At 38.7% G+C, this 6,628-nt stretch overlaps 1 pseudogene; it reads right to left on the bottom strand.

The window, feature by feature from the left end:
• Window positions 1-583: 583 nt before the first annotated feature.
• LOC129559151 (olfactory receptor 7E178-like) lies at window positions 584-1,625 on the bottom strand (annotated as a pseudogene).
• Window positions 1,626-6,628: the final 5,003 nt, after the last annotated feature.

Raw genomic sequence — 6,628 nt, 5'->3', positions numbered from 1 at the left:
TTGGGATGCATATACCCCACTTTTCCCAGGAAAAACCCAGTTGATAAGTGTTTATTCAAACTTAATATTCATAGTGTCCTATTTCAATTTCAAAATACTCCTGTTTAGAAATCAAATATCCACTCTATTTACTCAAAAATCATTAAGGAGCAAAGATATATTAGATATCTTGGTCATTAAGGTAGGGTTTCGATCCACCTAACACATAAGGGATAATCATAGAAAATTTATAGAAACAATGCATAGCAAGAAAAAGAGAGAGCTCTGTTTATTTTGTGATGATAGAAACAAGATTGCTTGTGACCAAAACTCTTGAGTAATACTTAAGGAAAGAGAGACAGGTATACTGATGCAATATACAAAATCCCAGAAGGGTTATAACTCACATGGGGCATCCAGCTAATTCCCCAATTCCATTAGAGCTATGCTATGAAGAGGAAAAATTGTGTAAACAAAGAGTAGAGAGCCAGATAGGTACATTTACAGTAAGTGACTTCAGATTCAGAATCACTTATTGCACATGTTTGATTTTGTTGCATTTTCTACTCCCATGAACCAAAAGAAAGGTGGTCAGGTGTTGGGATTAGGCTATTCTGCTGATAATCCACCAGAGGGCACTCTTGATGTCCTTGTTCCTTAGACTGTAGGTGAAAGGGTTCAGCATAGGGGTGACCACAGTGTACATCACTAAGGCCACTGCACCTTTCCTGTGGGAAGATGAGACAGCTGAGCTGAGGTACACCCCAAGGCCAGTTCCATAAAACAAACATACAACTGACAGGTGAGAACCAGAGGTGGAGAAGGTTTTGGACTTCCCACCTGATTAGGAGACTCTCAAAACTGAGGAAACAATTTGAGAATAAGAGTAAAAAATTCCTGAAAGTGGAATCCCACTGACAATGGTACTGATGAAATAAATTAATATGATATTGATGGAGTTTTCAGAACAGGCAAGATTGAGGAGTTTAGAAGGGTCACAGAAGAAATGAGGCGTTTCCACTTCTGCACAGAAGGTAAGCTGTGACATCATCAAGTAGTGAAGCTGGGAGGTCAAAAGGCTGATGGAAAATGACACCAGGACAAACAAGCCACAGAAGCGGGGATTCATGATGACCAGGTAGTGTAGAGGGTGACAGATGGCCACCAACCGGTCATAGGCCATCACTGTCAGAAGGAGACTCTCCAAACATGCAAAAAGAGAAAAGACGGTCACCTCAGCTAGGCAGCGTGCATAGGTGATGGATTTGCTGTGTGTCTGGAGGTTCACTAGCATCTTGGGGACAGTGGTGGTGTTGAAACTGATGTCAGCCAAGGACAAATTGGAGAGGAAGAAGTAAATGGGTGTGTGGAGGTGGGGGTCAGAGGTGACAGCCAGGATGATGAGCAGCTTCCCAAGCACAGTGACCAAGTACATGGACAGAAAGAGTCCAAAGAGAAGAGGCTGCAGGTCTGGATAACCTGAGAGGCCCAGGAGGAGGAATTCTGAGACAGCTGTTACAGTCTGTAGTTCCATGTTGATGGGGTACCTTTAGAAAAAAAAGAGTGTTGAAAACAGAAAATGATTGTAGGGGCACCCAGATTAGTGTCCACACTGGATTGAAGCAATTTACAAATAAAGTATTTACACTTGATAATCATACCCCTTAGCGCCTTTAGCAGTATTTCTCAGTTGTGAGTGATTCTTCATTAGGGTCAAAACATTCACTGATTTCTTTATACATCTATTTTAGAGGCATGGGGCCAAAGAATATAAGAGAAGTAAAGACATTTTGAGATAACAAATCCATGAATACAGTAAAATATCTGCCCCCTACTTTTGAAGGAAAAATATTGAATAAAAATTGTTTTCCCTTTTAAAAAATTATTCTAATTACAGGATACTAAAATGCACTCAAATGTACTGCTATTATCCAAATGCTGTAGAGAAATTCCCTTGCTTTGTAATGTAGTCCTGAAGAGATCAAACCACATTCACTGTAGTATAAATTATAGTCAGATAATGGTAACCCACTCCAGTATTCTTGCCTGGAGAATCCCATGGATGGAGAAGCCTGGTAGGCTACAGGCCATGGGGTCTCAAAGAGTCGGACACGACTGAGCGACTGAACAGAACAGAACAGAACCTTTCTATATTCCAATTATCTTTAAGGGTTTTTCTCTTTATGTGGTTTTATTACATCCATCTTCCATGAAGATAAGTGCTCACTCAAATGTGGTGGTCTGGTCACAGTTTCCTCAATATAACTGAAATATACATATTTGGCCTTGGTGGGCTTCATATTTTGATAAATATATTTTTGCTAAAAGTATATGTATTTCATTAAAAGTGTCACTGATCCTGAGGATAGTATTAACATATGATGTATCAGTGATTAAATAATAGTTCAGTTGCTCAGTCGTGTCTGACTCTTTGTGACCCCATGGACTGCAGCATTCCAGGCTTCTCTGTCCATCACCAACTCCCAGAGCTTGCTCAAACTCATGTCCATCGGGTTGGTGATGCCATCCAGCCATCTCATTCTCTGTCATCCCCTTATCCTCCTGTCTTCAATCTTTCCCAGCATCAGGGTCTTTTCCAGTGAGTCAGTTCTTCACATCAGGTGGCCAAAGTATTGGAGTTTCAGCTTCAGCATCAGTCCTTCCAGTGAATATTCAGGACTGATTTCCTTTGGATGGACTGGTTGGATCTCCTTGCAGTCTGAGGGACTATCAAGAGTCTTCTCCAACACCACAGTTCAAAAGCATCAATTCTTCGGCACTCAGCTTTCTTTATAGTCCAACTGTCACATCCATACATGACTACTGGAAAAACCAGAGCCTTGACTAGATGGACCTTTGTTGGCAAAGTAATGTCTCTGCTTTTTAATATGCTGTCTAGGTTGGTCAGAACTTTTCTTCCAAGGAGCAAGCATCTAATTTCATGGCTGCAGTCACCATCTGCAGTGATTTTGGAGCCCAAGAAAATAAAGTCTGTCACTGTTTCCATTGTTTCCCCATCTATTTGCCATGAAATGATGGGATCAGATGCCATGATCTTAGCTTTCTGAATGTTGAGTTTTAAGCTAACTTTTCACTCTCCTCTTTCACTTTCATCAAGAGGCTCTTTAGTTCTTCGCTTTCTGCCATAAGTGTGGTATCATCTGCGTATCTGAGGTTATTGATATTTCTCCTGGCAATCTTGATACCAGCTGTGCTTCATCCATTCCAGCATTTCTCATGATGTACTCTGCATATAAGTTAAATAAGCAGGGTGAAAATATACATCCTTGATATACTCTTTTCCCAATTTGGAACCAGTCTGTTGCTTCATGTCCAGTTCTGACTGTTGCTTCTTGACCTGCATACAGATTTCTCAAGAGGCAGGTCAGGTGGTCTGGTATTCCCATCTCTTCAGGAATTTCCTACAGTTTGTTGTGATCCACACAGTCAAAGGCTTTGTTTGGCATAGTCAATAAAGCAGAAGTTGATGTTTTTCTGGAACTCTCTTGCTTTTTCGATAATTAAATTTTAATAAATATTCTGAACTTTTTTCACTTTTGCAGTTTTTCTCTATCAGTGTTAGACATGCTCGAGAAAAAGTCTGAGGTTGGTTTTTGTTGTTTTTGTGTGTAGTGGCTAGGTAACCCTTCTTAACTGTGTCTCTACTCCTAAAAATTTATGAAGCATTGATTTCTCATCAAACCTAACTCTTACAAACAGTTGGAGAGCCTAGGATCAAAGCCAAGTCTCAAACCCCAAGTTGTCCTTCTTAGGATCACCTTATGATCTCTTCAAGTCATTCTTCCTTATTGAGAAATTGCATTTTTTCTACATTCAGCTCCATGAAAGCTACTCAGGCCTTCATTTCTCCTACAGGTCAAAACATGATGCCATTTGGGAATAATCAAAAGGGGAAAAAACCCCAAAGACTAATATCCCAAATACCTGGGAAATTTGTGCATCTGTAAAATGAGTATATTAACTGTACTGAAGTTATAGGGTTGCTGGAAGAAATCAAATTAAAATAAATGTAAAATACTTAACCAGTGTTATTAGTGCTGGCTGATCAATCTAATTACCTTTTGATCTTTCAAAATTTAGCTATGGACTAGCCACAACCTAGAACCAATCAGATCAGAATCTCTACTCATAATTCCTTTGGGCAAATGAACATATTGTCGGGGTAGAGAAACATTGTTAAGCAATTGATAAATATTGCAGTAATGTTATCTATCATTAAAACCATATTACCCACTAGTGCTCATGCTTAGTCGCTCAGTCGTGTCTGACCCTCTCCCACCCATGGACCATAGCCCACCAGGCTCCTCTGTCCATGGGATTTTCCAGGCAAGAATACTAACGTGGATTTCCATTTCTTCCTCATATTACCCACTGCCCATATTAAAATAAAAATATTTGATAATACTTTCTTTAGAATGTATATTTATTACTAATGAAAATAGAGGGATTTTGCTGTCCCTGAGTGATCTTATTCCCCTGCACATCACCAGCTCAGAGGCAAACACATCATGAATTGGGTAGACACAATTTTCTTTCAGTGTTTCCATAACACTAGTCTTAAACTATGTATTCATAAGCAATTTTGTTGAAAACTTACCTAGGTCCTATCTAACATAGATAAATTCTCATTGACCACAGTATTGGTAATTTGGGATTGACATGCACACACTACTATATTTAAAATAAAATGCCTCTCATTAAAGAAATGATGCATAACATGATCAGAGGGATAAATATCACTTTATTTTTTGAGTTTTTTATTATGACATAGCTATGAAAATTCTTACAACCTTATGTACATTACACTAGTGAGAATTTCCAAAAGGTATATGCATACAAGAGTATTGATTCAGTGTTAAAATTTGAAACATGCAATTTTTCTGTTAACTACTTACAAAAGTTATGCTAGTGGAAAAATCAGACCAAATCAACTACATGTTCTGATATACAAGGTGTAGAATTAGACAGATCCTTGAAGGCTGATTAGGAATAGTCCTTTCAGGACAGAGCCATATGAAAATTCACATCTTGTATAGGAAATGATATTTCTATAATTTGGACTTACAAAATGGGCTGGAAAATGCATTATTATCCATGGAAAACCATATCATTGACAATATTCATACCACAAAGCCCCCTGCAAACAGTTTGGTTCATTCTGTTAATTTAGATATGAGCTCACCACATCCCAATTGAAGGAACTGATGGCTATACTTCTGTTTGATCATCTGGGACTAAAGTAGGTTTTAAAAGAAAATAATCTGGTGGGAAAGAGCTCTGGGGTGGGAATTAGGAGGACGATTCATGGGGTCGCAAAAAGTTGGACACGACTGAGTGACTGAACTGAACTGAACTGTCTGAGTCCACTTAATATTTCACTCACTTAATGTGCATTATGTGTAAATCTCCCCACTTCTCTGCACTTGTATCCCTCACATTGAAGTAGGGCCAACAACACTCATTTGTAGGACGTGTGTGGTGTTGAGGAAAGGGAAATTTCCTCTTCTACCCCTCTGGAGTTCTTGTGGCTGCAATAATAACAAAATTGACACAAGACAGATTAACAGGAGATAAAGAAACAAATTTGAATTCCTATACATGGAGGTCTCATAAAAATAGGACTTAAAAAGTGGCCAAAGCAGGTAGTTTTTTACTTTTTAGACAAAGACACAATAAATTGGTGAGAAATTGAGAAGAGAAAGAAACACAGGCTTTAGGCTTGGGGCAGAGAATGAAAGAAACAATCAGATTTGTTTGTATAGGTTTCTATGCTTCAAATTCCCCATCTCTGGGAACAAAGTTGTCCTCCAACTTCTGGGGCAGGAATGCCCCTTTCATGTGAGAGCTTTATTCCCTGCCTTTCCAGGAGTCACAGAAGGATCAGAGTTTCCCTCTTGGATTAGCTGCTTCTCAAGCAACTTCAGTATAAACTAATCAATAAACCATTGCAGCACATTTTGGAGCAGTCCACCCAGATCCCCAATAGTAGTACCTAAGAGGCCAGGACTTAATAAATATTCAGCTATGGTTTTTATTTTATCTATTTGCTTTTTATAAGTTTTTTTTTAAATGTGGACCTTTAAAAAGGCTTTGTTGAATGTGTTACATTATTGTTTCTGTTTTAGTTTTTTGGCTGTAAGGCATGTGGAATCTTAGCTCTCCAACCAGGGACTAAAGCCATACCCCCTGCACTGGAAGGTGAAGCCTTAACCACTGGACCACCAGAAGAAGTTCCAGTCACAGCTTTTAATTCAGAAGTTGAATCTTTATTGGACTAGTTAGCTTATTGATGAAATACAATCCTAATAAATTTTAATGATCTTACAGTCTATTATATGAGAGAGAACTAGAACCCTGTCATGTCCCAGAGAATTCATTTATAGAACGAGTGGAAATCCTAAACTGTGTCTCAGTCTACACAATTAAATTAACTTTCCTTTCTCTTTCACTGTCTCTCCTTTAAAAAAAAATTTATGATTCACTACTTGTTAAAATAATATTGTAGATTCTATTAAATGGGAAATGATAGGTCCCTTAGAAAATCACACAGAGGCATATTAACCCTGCTTTATGCTTTGTCTAGGCCTACAGGACATGACTGGAAGGAATGAAGGGGCAGGCAGGCAGG

The sequence above is a fragment of the Moschus berezovskii genome, chromosome 8, assembly GCF_049115385.1.
Source record: "Moschus berezovskii isolate FMDL1 chromosome 8, NW_MosBer_1.0, whole genome shotgun sequence".
NCBI lineage: Eukaryota > Metazoa > Chordata > Mammalia > Artiodactyla > Moschidae > Moschus > Moschus berezovskii.
This window is presented reverse-complemented; position numbering and strand designations above follow the sequence as displayed.